This window comes from Echinops telfairi, unplaced genomic scaffold (genome assembly GCF_000313985.2).
Source record: "Echinops telfairi isolate 266 unplaced genomic scaffold, ASM31398v2 ScPeMD7_42;HRSCAF=159, whole genome shotgun sequence".
NCBI classification, from domain to species: Eukaryota; Metazoa; Chordata; class Mammalia; order Afrosoricida; family Tenrecidae; genus Echinops; species Echinops telfairi.
Genome location: NW_022103940.1, coordinates 3,886,825 through 3,904,047, shown reverse-complemented (window position 1 = coordinate 3,904,047; position 17,223 = coordinate 3,886,825). Strand labels below are relative to the sequence as shown.

The 17,223-nt window shown below is 37.2% G+C and overlaps 1 pseudogene; it reads left to right on the top strand.

The window, feature by feature from the left end:
* The first annotated feature begins 16,740 nt into the window (after positions 1–16,740).
* LOC101645682 lies at positions 16,741–17,006 on the top strand (annotated as a pseudogene).
* Positions 17,007–17,223: the final 217 nt, after the last annotated feature.

Sequence of the window (17,223 nt, the reverse complement as noted above, 5' to 3'; positions counted from 1 at the left end):
TGATACTGGGAGGGTAGAGGGAGAGTGGATTGGAAAGAGGGCATAGATTACAAGGATCTACATGTAACCTCCTCCCTAGGGGACGGATAACGGAAAAGTGGGTAAAGGGAGACGTCGGACAGGGCAAGATATGACAAAATAATAAGTTATAAATTATCAAGGGATCATGAGGGAGGGAGGAGCGGGAAGGGAGGGGAAAAATGAGGACCTTATGCCGGGGGCTTAAGTGGAGAGCAAATGTTTTGAGAATGATGAAGGTAATGAATGTACAAATGTGCTTTACACAATTGATGTATGTATGGATTGTGATAAGAGTTGTATGAACCCCTAATAAAAATGATTTAAAAAGAACAGCCGTCACATAGGTGGCAACTGTCCCCTGTCCGTGACTTTTGAGAAACACGCCTAGTTTTAAGAATCTTTTATAATTTAGACTATAATGTTCAGGCCAACTTTCCCCACTTCCTAACTTATATTGAGGCCATTTTGTGTTACAGGATCTTAGTCTCTTTCTTTTTAGGGTTTAAGGATAAAATTGTCCAAAATCTTAGAAATACATTCAAGAGTTGCATCCCAAGACAGAGGTGATTATAGCACAAGCCAAGTGTACCCTTTTCCTCTGTGCATGCTACATACAACACATTAGGAGAAGGTGACTCTTCTCAAACCTGAGTTTTAAAAAATAACAAATTTCGCTGCGTACTCTGTGCTCTCCACTCAACCTTTCCCAGGTGAGGCCTAAATATCTCTACTCTTGGGGAAAATCATTCCTTTCTTGCCTCCCTTCTCCCTTATCACAGATTCTTAAAGTTGTTAGATCAGATTGATTTCTAAATTTCCCAAACATACTAAAATCAGAGTTAATACACTCCTTGAAGTTCCTTCAGTCTTCTGGGATTGATAAAAACTGCTAACCCAAGAAAGATGATCATTTAAGGGTGGAAAATTCTAATAAGACCCACAAAGTAAAACTGTGTTGGGTTCATCTGTCCCAAAGCTTGTGGGAGGAAATCGGCTGAGATATAGTCCAACATCTTTTACTTAATGAATTCTGGTCAATATCTCTGCTAATGCTTGAACGCATTGCCCTCCAGTTGATTTCAACTCATAGACCCTGCAGAAAGGATAAAATTGCACTCTGTGGGTTTCAAAGACTATAAATATTTAGGAGAGGGAAAAGCATTGTCTAACCCCCACAGAATAGCTGATGGTTTAAAACTGTTAAAGTTGGGGTCAGAAGCCTAGAATATAAACATGTAGTCCACTGAGTTACCAAAAGCCCTTGCCAATGCTTACCAAGATAGACATTCTGGTGGAAAAATCACTGCCACCACATTGTGGAGATAATAGTTTTTCATTAGACCTGAATACAGATCAAATTATAACAACTCTTTTAATAGCACAATTTAATATCAGCAGATTACTTAGAGATCTTGATTCTAAAGTTCTCTCTCTCTCTCTCTCTCTCTCTCTCTCTCTCTCTCTCTCTCTGTGTGTAATGCAACCATGGTGGTATAATGGTTACATTTTGGGCTGCTAACTGAAAGGTCATCAGTTCAAAGCCATCAGCTGCTCTTTGAGAGAAAGATGATGTTTTCTATTCCTGTAAAGAGTTAAAGTCTCAGAAATTCACACGGGAAATTCTACCCTGCCTTATAGAGTGGCTATGAGTCAGCATTGAGTCAACAGTAGTTGAAATATATATATTTATGTCTCCTGTCTTTCTCCCGAGAAGACACTGGTGGTTGATCTTTCAGATCCCAGCCCAATGTGTAATCCTTATGTTACCAGGGCACTCAGAGAGCGAGAGAAAGATAATTTTATGTGTTCCATATAATTTTAAAACAGTTTCCTTCATAAGCATATACATTTTATATAATAAAAGTTGAACACCTGAAGAAATAATACATATCCCTATATATTTCATCTAATTAATACCATCCAGATGTAAAAAAAAAAAAGAAATTTATCACTGATTTTGTTTTACCTGGCTTTGCTATCCAAATTAGAAATTAATAGTACACACTTTAGAAGGGCTGTCCCTTTAAAATCATAAAAAGAAATTTGTTAACAGAAGAAAAGAGAACAGAACAAAAATAGAGTATTTCTAATTTCAGAAAATATCTCCAAAATGAAATCCAATCTTCTTATGAAGGACCCACAAGGAGCCTCCAGATGGCTTCCATCTTAGGTGCGAGCAGGTGCACTCGTAACTTCCAAGTGGCTACCATCCTGGATGGAAGGGGCATATTTCAGAAATTAAACAAACCACATTTGCTGCTAGCTTTTCCCTATATATAAGGATGCAGTTAGCTAAATATTTTTTTAAGTACTCAAATTCAGTGTTCTCTTCTCTACTCAGACTCACAACATTCTCAATGCAGGAAAAAGAACAAAAACACCAGTAAAGTTCAGAGCTGGCTCAAGGAAGCAGAAATCAGGTTTTCAATAGCATGATAGAAATGTTAGCCTCACAGACAAAAACGTATTTCATCCTACCTGGGACTTCTGAAAGTCTGCCAGGGGAAGATCTACAGAACCCTTCTCTGTCATTTTTTCAGACAGAAGAGGTACCCTTGCACCTCACGAGACCTTAGAGACGAGCCTTGGCAGTGTAGTGGTTATGTGTTAGGCTGCGATCTTCATGGTTAGCAGTTTGAAAGCAGCCCCTGTTATGAGAGAGAAGCACTGGACTTCCTACTCCGATAAACAGTTACAGTCTCAAGAAACCCAAGGGGGTTGCTGTGCATCAGCATTCACTCAATGGCAGTGAGCGTATTTGGAGGGCCTTACGTAGACGTTAACTTTGTCTCTAGAAATCTGAGTCCCCAAATTACCTCTCCGTCATTTTTCAGATGGTAGAGGACCTCCTCCTCAGTCTAAGCCTTGCACAGGCTTTCAACTGGTGACACATTAAACATTACACAGAGGGAAAAGAAAGAAATAGAAGAAAAATTCTCCAGTAAAAATTATCTCACTGTGGGATCTGGCTGGATGCCCACTGGAAACGGTTAGATAAAGAGTTTTAAAACCTTCTAGGGGCCACTAGTCCTCTTGTCTGAGTAAGGCTCAGTCCATTCTTATGATAGAAAATAACACTTTTTACCCCCAGTGGCTCATTTTTCTTCTAAAAAGGCTTGCCAGGTGGAATTTGGTTCACATCTTTACCAAGAGGATGATTTACTGTGGGTACACAGAGGCAACACTGGCCTAATCTAGAGATTAAGTGTAACATTTCATGGTGAGTATTTCAAAGAGCTCTTTAAGAACCAAGTGTCTCCCAGGGTCCTCAAACATTTTAAACAGGGGGCCAGTTGACTGTCCCTCAGACCCGTTGGAGGGATGGACTATAGTTTTAAAAGAACTATGAACAAATTTCTATGGCTATGCACACGGCACATATCTTATTTTTTAGTCAAAAAAACAAACGGGCCAAAAACACCTGGCAGGCTGGATAAATATCCTCGGCGGGCCGCATGTGGCCCATGGGCCATAGTTTGAGGACGCCTGGAACTTTCTTTAACATCCCACAAATGTAACCCTAACACTCTTCTTCATAAAAACATGCTTTACATGTCTCTAAAACTGCATTGATAATAACCTTGTGTGTCCCTGATTTTTAATTTGATTTTCCAAGAAGAATTTAAATGTCAAACTCCTAACAAATAACCTATAGAAAATCGATAAGTTTTATAGGAGAAATTTGTTATTAAGTTCTTATTAGCTTGATACTTATATTGATGTCAGGATATGAATAACAAATATCTCAGCCTTACCTAATCAAATGCCTTGTAATTAATACTTTGTTTTGATGAGTTTTTCCATACTCCTAATATGAGCAAATCAGGATTATCAGTAATCAGCCACTGATTCTGAAATTATATGCAAATTCGTTAGGAAGAATCCAAACATTACCTCTATGTAATGTTGATGTAAATAAGGCCACCAGAAAGCATCCCTATACAATCAAAAACATATCCACTTCAGGGATGAAAAGCAAACAAACCTGTGGAATAATTTTTTTTTAATGGTTGGATTTCCTATTGAGATGAGTGTCCACTATCTTAAAGAACCCCAATAAAGGAATACTGACCAGGTTAAATTGTATGTAGGTAATTGTGACTGAAGCCCAGTAAGATCATGTGTAGAGACCCAAAGGCACCACAACATTTTTCATACTATAAAAACACACTTCAATGGTCATCTACACAGCATTATTTATTATGGAATTTAATATTGAAAATTTTAATTTGAAACATGGCTTGTCTCGCGTTGCTAATGACAAATTATAACAACACAGTGCTGCTGAATGCATTTTGATTTATTTTTATAATAAAGAGGAGTTTTGTTGATAACAATCTGTGAAAAAATGAGGAGAAAGTGCATTACTCCTATATATTACTCAGTTATTACACTATTAAAGTTTATGTGATTCTACTTACCCCAGACCAATTAAAACAAACAAACATTTATTTAATATTATATGACTTTAACAGAAAGTCAGTTATTAGTTGATTATCATCAGAACATGTTTATTGGAACTACACAAAATCAAAGAGATCACTTTGAAGACGAATGTGCACCTGAGTCAAGCCATGGGATTTTCAATCAATCATCTCATATGCATGGGAAAGTGGGATAATGTGAAAGGGAGACCACAGAACCATTGGTGCATTTGAATTATGGTGTTGGAGAAGAATATTGAAAGCATCATGGATTGTTAGAGGAACAGACAAATCTGTCAGGAAAGAAATACAGCCAGAATGCTCTTCACAAGCGAGAATGGCAAAATTCATCACACGTACTTTGGACATGTTGTCAGGATAGAGCATTCCCTGGAAAAGGACATCATGCTTGGTAAAATAAAGAGTCAATGAAAAAGACACTAAAGGATATAGATTGACACAGTGGCTGCAACAATGGTTCAAAAATAACAAGTGGGAGGCTGGCACATGAAGCAACAGTTTTCATTCTGGTGTCCGTTTTACCACCAATCTAGAATCACTTGGATCTCTGGTGGTACAGTGGTTAAGCACTTGGATGTTAACAAAAAAGATGGTGTTTATTAGTTGCTTTCTTTTCTAATAATGATGTCACATAGCATTTGTCTGTATGAGAGCAATTAACTTTGATGAAGATATCTTGCAAAATGTTCCATGTTTGATATTTCATTATTGATTTTCAGAGATGCATAAATTTTAATTGGATGTATTTTCCAGGCTTAGTCCATTCCTCCACAGATGGACTTTTAGTTGTTTCCTTTACTCTTATTTTTTTGAATTATACGTAGCCCTACAATAAATAAGAGTGTGCATGTATCTATTCATGTTTTGCTCTTTCTTTCTTTGGGGTGTACACTGAGTTGAGAGACTGCAAGGCCATATGATATTCCTATTCACATTTCTATTCACATAAAGAAACACCATACTGTTTTCCATAGTGGTTGTACAATTCTGCAATCCCACAAGCAGCAAATTAACGTCCCAGTGTCTCCAAATCCTCTCCATCATCCGTTATTTTGGTTCTATTCTATTGAATTTTGCTACCAGTGTTGGACAGGGGATGATTTCTTTTTACTCTTTTTATATTTGAAGTTTTTTTATTTGCATATAATCCACATATTATGCAAATCGATAGTTCAATCATATTAAGATTTGTACAACCACCATCACAATCAAATTTAGAACAATTACTTCCCATTGTTACCTCATTTCTACTCATTGTCATTAGTCCTAAATTCTCCACAACCACTCTGCCATAGCTGCAAGGAACCATTAATCCAGTTACTGTCTCTATAGAGCCTTGATGGCATGCACTGGGCTTAAATCTACAGGGTTGACAATTTTATTTTTGGGTTTTTCTTTTAATCATTTTATTGGGGTCTCATACATCTATCACAAACCATCAATAAATCAATTATGTAAAGCACATTTGTACATTTGTTACCCTCATCATTCTCAAAACGTTTGCTCTCCACGTATGCCCCTGGCATCAGCTCCTCATTTTTCCCCCTCCCTCCCCGCGTCCCCCCTCCCTCATGAACCCTTGATAATTTATAAATTATTATTATTTTGTCATATTTTACACTGTATGATGTCTCTCTTCACCCACCTTCCTTTGGTCCGTCCCCCAAGGAGGAAGTTATATGCAGATCCTTGTAACCAGTTCCTCCTCTCTACCCTCCCCTCCCTCCACCCTCCTGGTATCGCCACTCTCGAGAATGAACCTGAAGGGATCATCCGTCCTGGATTTCTTGTGTTTCCAGTTCCTATCTGTCCCAGTGTACATCTTCTGGTCTAGCAAGATTTGCTATCAAAAGATATAGCACCCGGGGTCTTAAAGGCTTGAAGGTAAATAAGCGGCCATCTAGCATAGAAGCAACAAAGCCCACATGGAGGAAGCACAGCTGCCTGCATGCTCACGTGGTGCTGAAGGGATCAGTTATCAGGCATTAAAGAACAAAAAATCATATCATTGTGTGCTCACTTCCCCAATAGGATCGCTGAAGACAATGGGTGCATAAGCAAATGTGGTGGAAAAGGCAGATGGCACCAGGCTATCAAAAGATATAGCATCTGGGGTACTAAAGGCCTGAGGATTGGCAACTTGTATCCACCAGCTGCTCTTCCACAGAGAGGCAGGATTTTCTACTCCTGTAAACAGTTATAGTCTTGGAAACTCACAGGGTTAGTTCTACCCTCTCCTATAGCGTTGCTATGAATAGACATGGACTTGACAGTGAGTTTGGTTTGGTTTGGTCTCTATAAGACACACCCACCCTGGATTTCATATACAGAGAAACCTAAAAAACAAACAAAAGCCCAACAGCAATAGAAAAGTAAAACAGGAAAAACCTCAAATAGAAAGTATAACATATATAAAAACTAGAACAAATTTAAAATCGGTCAAAATGGAGATCAAATGATAAGGTGTTAAATTTCAACCTAACTGCATCAGCAATAATTCTCTTTCCAATACACTCTGGATTATAGAAAGACTATTTAAGGTTACTTACATCCTTGGTGTATGATGACAAGTGATTCACAGAGGTTAAATCCAAGTGTATTTCCTCACTTTATTTTTTTTTAAAAAAACTGAACCAACTTTAAAATAGGTCAAAAGGAAAATTGAATAAGATAACACATTTTAACCCAACTACATCTGCCAAAATCAATTTTACAATGTTTGCTGTTTGATAACAAGGCTATTCACATCCCTTGACTGTGGTCAGAGGGGATACATCAGAGACTTAATACATGTGTGGACACTGCAAATGGATTTAGGGCTCCCCACTATCATCCACAGCTTTCTGCAAACCAGGTGTTCACAATTTAAACTCTGATATGATTCACTCCTTCAGATTTGGATTTCATTGTTTATAATCCTTGGGTCACACAGGCTAATATGCTTCTTCCATATGAACTGAGTCGATGCCTTATTTAGATGGCTGCTTGCTTAAGGACAAGCCTTTAAGACCCAAAGTGCTATGAAGTTTTTTGATGTCATATTTTTAGAAAACCCCAGTACTCTATTTTGGCTTGTTTTTGTCACATGCCATAGAGTCTTTCCAACCCTTAAAACCCTATTGACAGCGGATCAAAACATTGCCTGGTCCGATGCCAACCTCACAATTGTTCACATGCTTGATCGCATTGTTGCAGCCATGATGTTAATCCATCTTCTTGAGGGTCTTACTTTTTTCACTGCTCCTCCACATTACCAAAGATGGTGTCCTTTTCAAGGGAGTGATCTATTCTGACAGTATGTCCAAAATACGTGAGACAAATCTTGCCATCCTTTCCTCAAAGAGCACTCTAGCCGGACTAATAATCCATCGTACTTGCAATATTCTTCTCCGGCACCACAATTCAAACACATTGATTCTTATTTTATTTTCCTTATTCAATCTCCATCTTTCCCATATATATGAGGCAATTCAAAATATCATGGCTTGGGTCAGGAACACCTTAGTCCTCCAAGTAATCATCTTGCTTTTCAATATTCAACCTGTGGGTTGTGACTCCTTTGGGGGATCGAACGACCCTTTCACAGGGGTCACCCATTTCATAACAGTAGCAAAATTACAGTTATGAAGTAGCAACAAAAATAATTTTACGGTTGGGGGTCACCTCAACATGAGGAACGGTATTAAAGGGTGGAGGCATTAAGAAGGTTGAGAACCACTGCTCTAAACAATTCTTGTGCATCAGATAGACCTACTCCTTTTGATCTCTTGACTACTGCTTACATGAGCATTGATTGTAGATCCAAATAAGGTGAACTCCTTGACAACTTCAACCTTTTCTCCTTTATCATGATGTTGCCTATCAGTCCAGTTGTGAGAATATTGGTCTTCCTGACATTGAGTTATAATCCATTATCAAGTGCTTCAAATCCTTCTCACTTTCAGCAAGCAACATTATGTAATCTGCATAGTTAAAGTTGTTAATAAGCTTTACTCTAATTCTGATGTTTTTGTCTCCTGTAGTATGATTATTTTTCATTATGTCTGATACTGTGTGCATGCCTTGTAGTAGGGCTTTAAAAAATGTCCCCAGATTTTCATTGATGAAAGTTGCAGTTCTAGAGTTTATATTTAAATCTTTAATTCATCTTGATTTTGTTTTTTTAATATGGTGTGAGGTTTGGGTCCTGTTTCTTTCTTTTGTAGGTGGAGATACAATTTTTTTTCTGGCAACATTTAATGTGTTTTACTCCTTTATAAGAAATCAGTTTTCAGTAGGTACTTGACTTTATTTCTGCTTTCTCTTTTCTGATCCATTGCTCTACATTTATATTACTATAACAAGCTGTTATAATTACCATGGCTATAGAATAGGTTTTGAAATTTGAGAGTGAGAAACTTCCTACTTTTAAAATAAATATACATTTAATATTTAAAAACGATTCAGGTCCCCTTGCATTCCATATAAATGTAATGGTAGACTTTTTCAATTCTGCAATAAAGTTGTGGATATTAGAATAGTATTTGCTTTGTATGTGTAGACTGAAAAATTGACACATTGTCAATATCAAGTCTATCAATCCACAAACACAAATCATGTTTGTTTTGTTGTGTTTCAATTCGCTTCTACCTCCTTCAGTTTGCTCATGAGTGTTTTATAGCGTTAGTGTAAAGACCGTTCACCTGATTGGTTAAATGTATTCCTAGGGTTTACCATTTTGAATCCTGTTATAAAGTAATGATTTTTATAATTTCATTTTCAGATTGCCTGTTTCTGTTATATATAAACATAACTGATTTCTCTATATAAACCTTGTGCCCTGCCACTTTGGAATTTGTTTACTAGTTCTATTAGCTTTCTTTTGTATTCTGGAGGATTTTCTCTATAATAAAAAGGTAAGTCAGAAATTATTGCTACACACTCATAGAACTCTGTATTATCCAAAACTATCAAAATGTGAAGCTATTATTTATTTACATAGCCTTCATCTTGTTCTATACATTTCTGAAACCTGTTTCCACCACTTTATTTTATTCCTTCTTCTAATAATTCCGCACTCTTCTATTAAAATAATGAAAAAAACAGGAATAATGGCATACTCGAAGAGCAAAAATTGTGTTTCTTTTCAATGTTTTTTTTAACTTGGGGACCAAAAAATATCTTACGAGGAGAGATCAGAGATGTAGGGTGAATTAGGGTAAGATTTCACAATGAAATTGTGAATAAATGCCCTTAATACTGCCAAAGAATGAGCAGGTCTATTGTCGTTATAGGGGGGAAAAAGCAATTTTCTCACCAATGTTGTTTTGACATTTCTTAAAACTTTGTAATAAGCCCCAATGATCGTCTAGAGTCCTTTGAAAAAACCTATAATGATTACCCATCTCGAATCGCCCCTCTAAACAGTCATCAGAACTTTCTGAGCTAACTTTTCTGCCTTGAATTTAACTGACCCAGGAGATCCTCTTTTTACCCTTGTGTGATTGGACTTTTTTTTTTTTGAAGGCACCTAAACAAAACTGGGACAAGTGAATTCAGAAAACTGCAGGTAGCTATCCACTGATCACAGACACATGTTTAAACACTTTTGTTTCCATGATGTTTGTCTGATATAGAATCCTAGCAGCAATACTTTTTATCATAACAACGAAAAAAACTGGAGCCTTAAAACTCTTAGAAGAAAAACATAAGAGTAATACTTTGAGACCTAGTTTTTAACATGAGCAACAAGAAACAACAAAGACAGATATGAGACTTCAACAAAGTTCAAGGACAACAACTCTGCTCTTCAAAGAACTTTATAAAGAAAGTAAAGAGACAACCTACAGATTGGGAGAAAATGGTTGGAAACCATATATTGTGAGCTGCACTGTGTTCCTGCAAAAAGCGTACTGGAATCTTGACCCCATTATTTGTGAAAGTAATTATGCTTATGAATACGGTTTTATTTGTTATGTTAATTTTTAAAAAACAGTGTGTGTAGTATGTCCTAAATACTTCTGATTTCAGGTTCTATCACTACAACAGAAACAGTGGTACGATAGATGCTATATGATGATAGTGGAGGAATTGTGGACCCCTAGTCACCAAAGTTGAAAAGGATGAAAGATCTTCCCCCAGAAGCAACAGATAGAAAGCTTTTCCCTATAGCAACATATCCAGAGATTAATATCAGGAGATGCATTAGTTTGTTCAAACAGTGAACCTACATGTAGATGCCATTGAGTTGATTGTGACTCATATCAACCCTATGTACAACAGAACAAAACACTGGCTGGTCCTACGTAAGCTCCATAATTGTTCTTTATGTTTGAGCCCATTGTAACAGCATCTTTTTCTCTGCTCCTCTGCTTTACCAAGCAAGATGTCCTTATCCAGTGGCTGAGCTCTCCTGAGAACATGTTCTAAATACATGAGGTATAGTATTGTCATCCTTACTTCTAAGGAGCATTCTGGCTATACTTGCTCCAAGACATATTTGTTTATTCTTCTGGTAACCCATGGTAATTTCAGTATTCTTTAACAGCACCATAATTCAAATACATAATTTTCCTTCTTTCTTCCTTATTCAATGTCCAACTCTCACGAACATATGAGGCAATTCAAAATACCATGGCTTCGGTCAGGCACACCTTCGTCCTCAAAGTAACATCTTCATTTTTCAACGCTTTGAAGAGGTCTTGTGCAGCAGATTTACCCAATGCAGTGTGAATTTAATCTCTTGACTGCTGCTTCCATTAGCATTAATTGTGGATCCAAGCTAGATGAAATCCTTAACGACTTCAAACCTTTCTCCATTTATCAATGTGAGTCACCACTAATTAACTTTACAGTCACCCACTGTCATTCTCCAAGATCCATCTGTTTTCTGGACATGCAAAATAGGTGAGATGAAGAAAAATGTGATGGCACTTGTCTCTGCAATTCTTCCAGGGATAGTGTCTCTCTCTCTCTCTCTCTTTTCCTCCCTCCCTCCCCCCCTCAAGATTCAGTTTAATGGGCTACCCTTGACATATTGACATTTCCTACCATAATAGCCCTCACTCCACATGTGGATGACCCAATGTGGGGTCACTGTGAATTACTGGGCTATGTCTATTTTGTATTCTGGAACTGGGGGAATAAATACAGGAGTGATTCAGCGACTCATTTGGTCACATTTTGATTTGAACCTGAGTTAAGGTTCAATTAATAACCTGACTTTCATAAGTGCCTACTCTGACTATTAATTCACAATGTTGTGTAGTCACATGAAAACAATGTCAGTTTAGAACAAGTGTCTGTCTAGTAGACTCTAAAACACTTGTTTCCTTTTTCTCAATTAAACATTTACCCTTATCAAAGGTCATAATATATTCATTTGTAAAGGATATGAGAAATATTATGTGTATACATTTGGTAGTACAGTGGACTCATTCCTCAAAGGGACAGCATCCATTTAATTCAAGCGATTATGGGCCTCCAAACTTTCTAGGTCTAGATACTAATTAAAGCTCTATGACTGTATGTTAGTGATAATTCAAGTTAAACTGCTTATTACTTTACCTCAAACTCTTCTGCATATAAGGATCAAGTAAATAGTATGTTTCTCATCTATTTTATTCCTAGCGATGCTATGATTAAGTATCCAATGGCATGTATTATAAGTCAAAATCCTAATTATTGATTGACACTGCCATTGCAGCAAACACACTAACCTTGCTTTTGGCAATTAAGTGCCACGGTGTGATATCTGCTACCCAAGATCTAATCTGCACGCCCATTATAGTTAGGCTCCCCAATTCAACAAGGGCAGTTCTCCCCCAAAATAGCCGACCTATGTGAAAGTACACAAGTACGCTCTAAGCAGTGTTTAAGAACGCTGGGCTCTCTTTACAGTTTGATTCCTTATCATTGTGGTGGGTCGGTAAATCTGACATATTAAAACTACTTTGCTATAGTTAAGCGCCATCAAGTCAGTTCTGATTCATAGTGGCCCTATAATATAAAGAAGCACTGCCTGTGCCTGCACCATTTTCACAGTTTTTATGCTTGAAGGCATTGTTGCAGCCACTGAATCAAACTCATTTCATCAAGGATCAGCCTCTTTGTTTTTCATTACTTTCCTACTATTCCAAGTCTGACATCCTTCTCCAGGGACTCGTCTCTCCTGAAAATGTCTAAAATATGTGAAATAAAAGTTAGGCATCCTCAACTCTAAGAAGCATTCTTATTGTACTTCTGTCAAGACAGATTTATTTGTTCCCCTGGAAATCCACAGTACTCTTAATATTATTCACAAACAAAGTAATTAAAATACATCAGTCATTCTGTGGTATGTTTTAATCCATTTTCCAACTTTCACATGGACACCATAACTTGGGTTAAGTATACCTTAGTCTCAAAGTGACAGCCTTGCTTATCTACACTTTAAAGAATTCTTGTCCAACAGAGTTGTTGAATACAATACATTGCTTGATTTCTTGACTACTGCTTCCACAAGAATTGATTGTGGATCTGAGCAAAATGAAATCCTCTACAACTCCAAACTCTTTTCCATTTGCCATGCTGTTATCTATTGATCGAATTGTGAGGATTTTGGTTTACTTTACATTGAGCTGCAATCCATACCTAGGACTGCATTCAGTCCTTGATTTTCATGAGCCATCAGCAAGTGCTTCAACAGCAAGTTGTGTCATCTGTGTATCAAAGGTCGTTAATAAAATTTCCTCCAATGCTGGTGCAGTGTTCTTATTCATATAGTCCACCTTCTCCGGTTAAATTTTCAGAACACAGACTGGTTAAATATGATTAGAGGAAACACACCTTATATACATCTTTCTTGATTTTAAACCACACTGTATTCCTTTGTTCTGTTCAAATAACTGCCTCTTGATTCATGGACAGGTTCTGTGTGAACACGGCGAAGTGATTTGGATTTATTCATTTTTTCAATGTTATACAAAGCTGGCTATGACCCACACAGCTCAATGCCTTAGTTAAATGTCAATGAAATACAAGTAAACATATTTCTGAAAAGTTCTCCTAATGTCAGTAATGACACCTCTCTTTCCACATACTCTTCTAAGTCTTCCTGTGCTTCTAGAAACTCCCTATTAATGTACTGCTGCAAACACTGATGAACTATAGGCAGGAAAATTGACTTGCTTGTGATATTAATGATAATATTCAACAACTTTCACACTCTGTTTGTCATCTTTCTTTGAAATAGGTACAAATATAGACATCTTCCTGTTGGCTGGCCAGCAGCTGTCTTCCAGATTTCTGGGCATAAATGAGTGAGTTCTCCCAGTGCTCCAGAAACTTGTTTTCCATTGGTTCCTGGAGCTTTGTTTTGCAAGCGTGCCTTCAGTGCAGCTGAGAATTCTTCCTTCAGTACCATTTGTTTGTGATCACATGTTACCTCTTGAAAGTGGTGAGTGCTGACTAGTTATTTTTGGTGCAGTGATTCTGTGAAATTCTTCCATTTTCTTTCAATACTTCCTACATCACTCGATACTTTGTCCATAGAATCTGTCAATATTGAAACTTGAGATTTGACATTTTTCTCCAGTTCTTTTAGCTTCAGACATTCTGGTAGGTAAATAATAGATAGAATAAAAACATGCTAATGTGCAAATAATAGAATCCAAATTCAGAGAAGGAAATTGTATTGGAGCTTAAATTCTAAGCACCTGGTTACAGAAGGCTATGGATGACAGTGAAAGCCCTCTTGACCAGGGATGTGAATAAGTTTATTATGAAAGAGAATGAATCAGAAAGTGAATTAGTGCAGAATTAATGAATCAATTGATGCACTTAGGTTAATTAAGAAGGGTAAATTTGAACATTGTGTCATTTGTTTTCACTTTTAACTCATTTTGAGTTTGTTCAAGTTTTTATTATTTTCTGCTTTCTTTTGGTTTGGGGTTTTCCTGTGTTTAATTTTTTGCTGTTGTTGTGAGGCTCTTCTTTGTATTAAATCCACCATAGGTAAATATATATGGATGCTAACTGGAATCCTAATTTCTAGGGTTATAGCAGGGGAGGTTGGTGGTGAATGGGAAGCTAAATACAATGAGTATAAATATGAAGAAAATGCTCTGAAATTGTCCTGATGATTGCCCAGATCTTTTTAATATAGTCAAACAATTGAATTGTATGGTACATGAAATATATGTCAATAAAACTGCTATAAAAATGAAAATAATGTAATAAGCAGAGTTTAAAAAATCAGGTTTGTTTCCTTCCTCTTTGTTTTCAATGCTTGATTTTCAAGCACCAATAATTATCAATTCTTCTTGGTTTCATATTTGATCAATTGCAGAATGACTAAGTAAAAAGTGTCCAATTAAGAACCTAGTACCAGGTATACTCTCCCCTTGGGTTCCACATAAGAATTGTTAAGTGCTGGGGTTTTTTTTTTTTCATGATGGGCAATTGATTCTCCCCATTTTCCAACCAACAGAGATGTAATTTTCTTCTGAGACATACCTGCCCCCCTCCCCACATCTTGACCTGAATTTCCAATAAGATTTCCTTATCACTCTGATAGAAGTGTCTGTTGGATTGAGGTAACCTTAACACAACTTTATAAGGCAGCAAATAAATATTCTCCTGCCTCTCCACACATCTTGAAAAGCCGACCCACGCTGAGATGAGGTCTCCTCTGTCAAAGTGGTTTTTAAGCTGTACATTTAGCGGGGGTGATATATGTTTCATGGATGCTAGACAGGTTCTCTACCTCAGGGGACTGGATTGATGCTCACACTCATGAAGAGATCACTAAAGTTATGGGTGCTATAGAAAAGTGTGGTGAAAAAACTAGATGGTGCTTGACTATGAGAAATAATAGGGTCTGAGAACTTAATTGCTTGCTTTCAAACAAGCAGCTCTCTAAGTGAGGGGTCAAATAAGTCCATATGGAAAAAGCACACCAGACTGTATGATCCAAGGATTGTAAATAATATAATCTGCAACTAAAGGAGGGAGTGGTATCAGAGGTTTAATTGTGACCATCTGATTTGAAAAAGGCAGTGGATGACAGTGGAAGCACAAAATCCATTTGCAAGGTCCACATATGGATGAAGCCTCTGATCATAGGTAAGGATGTGAATAAGCCTGTTATCAGAGAGAGGGCATGGTAAAGTCAATTATGGAATACATAATTAGGTAAAAATATAATGCTTTATCATTTGATCTCCATTTTGGCCAATGTTAAAGCCATTTTAGTTTATTTTTTTTTTAATGAAGGGAAAATACATGTGGATTAAGCCTTCTGCCATGGACCAGTAATGTAAATAGCCTTGCTGTCATGTAGAATACTTTGGAAATTGAATTTCTGGAGATGAAATTATGTTAAAACCTAGCACCCCATCATTTGATGTCCCTTATGATCCATTTAAACTTGTTCTAGTTTTTAATACTTTATGAATCCTTTTAAAATTTGTTTTTAATCATTTTTGCTTCATTATTGTTGTCGGGTTTGTTAAAAAATGTTTTACCACGATAGGTAAATCTATATAGACAGCAATTGGAGGTATGGCAGGTGAGATTGGGGGGGGTGGAGAAGATGAGTACAATGATGAGTACAAAATGAAGAATATGTTCTAAAACTGAGTATAGTGATGATTGTACAACTTTTTGTTTTGTTTTGTTTTTTCCTAGATATTTAATTTATTTTTCCAACCCATTTTATTAGGAGCTAATCCAGACATAATATCATTCCATATTTAATCACAGCAAGCCTTATGGTACAATTGCTATCACCATCAGTTTCAAAACATTTTCTTCCTTCTTGAACTACTTGAACTTCCCCTTCCCTCACTGCACCCACCTCCCCCACCGTACCCCACAGGAACCCTTATGCTATTTTCCCCCCTCTATATCATCAACCCTGGGTTTCATATACCAAAAAACAGACAAACACATAAAAGATTCAAGAGGGCCAGCTACAAAGACAAATACATCAGAAGATGAACCCCAATTCGAAAACAAGACAATATTGAAAACCTGATGTAGCCCAAAGCGTACCACAGGGGAGGTCAATGACTGTTTTAACTGCTCAAGTCTGATTTATCATTTTTTCTACTGTAATCATCTCTCAATTATTCTGTTTAGTAACCAGTTTATTCCCATCCTTCATTTGTATGATATGTGACCTATATTCCATTAAAACTGTTTTAAAAATTATGAATCGAGAAGAGGTGAGAACAATCCCCAGAGTGACCAGAGCCTCTATGCCACTGTACTCCGTGTCCAGCGCCTGTTCCCTACTGCTCTCACCACCAAGCCCATGAGAAAGGCTGAAGGGAATGCTAAGGGAGATAAGGCCAAGGTGAAGGATGAACCTCAGAGGAGATCAGGTAGGTTATCTGCTAAACCTGTTCCTCCAAAACCAGCACCTAAGCCTAAAAAGGTCCCTGCGAAGAAGGGGAAGAAGGTACCCAAAGGGAGAAGGAGGACATCTGATGCTGGCAAGGCTGGAATCAACCTTGTAGGGAATGAAGATGCCAAAGAGACCAGGCACAGAAAACTGAAGGTGCTGGAGATTCCAGGTGAAATGTATGCATTTTTCATAACTGTGTACTGTACAGTTTGAAATTCTTTTTTTATCAAGTTTTATAAAACTGCAGAATTTGTTTTACTTTTTATTAAAGCTATGTGGTTAAAACAAAGAACACTTTGTTGTTGTTGTTGTTGTTGTTGTTGTTGTTGTTTGGGGGGGGGTGCCGGGCAAATGTCACTAATATGTCTCCAAATCTTGATTGATGTAGAA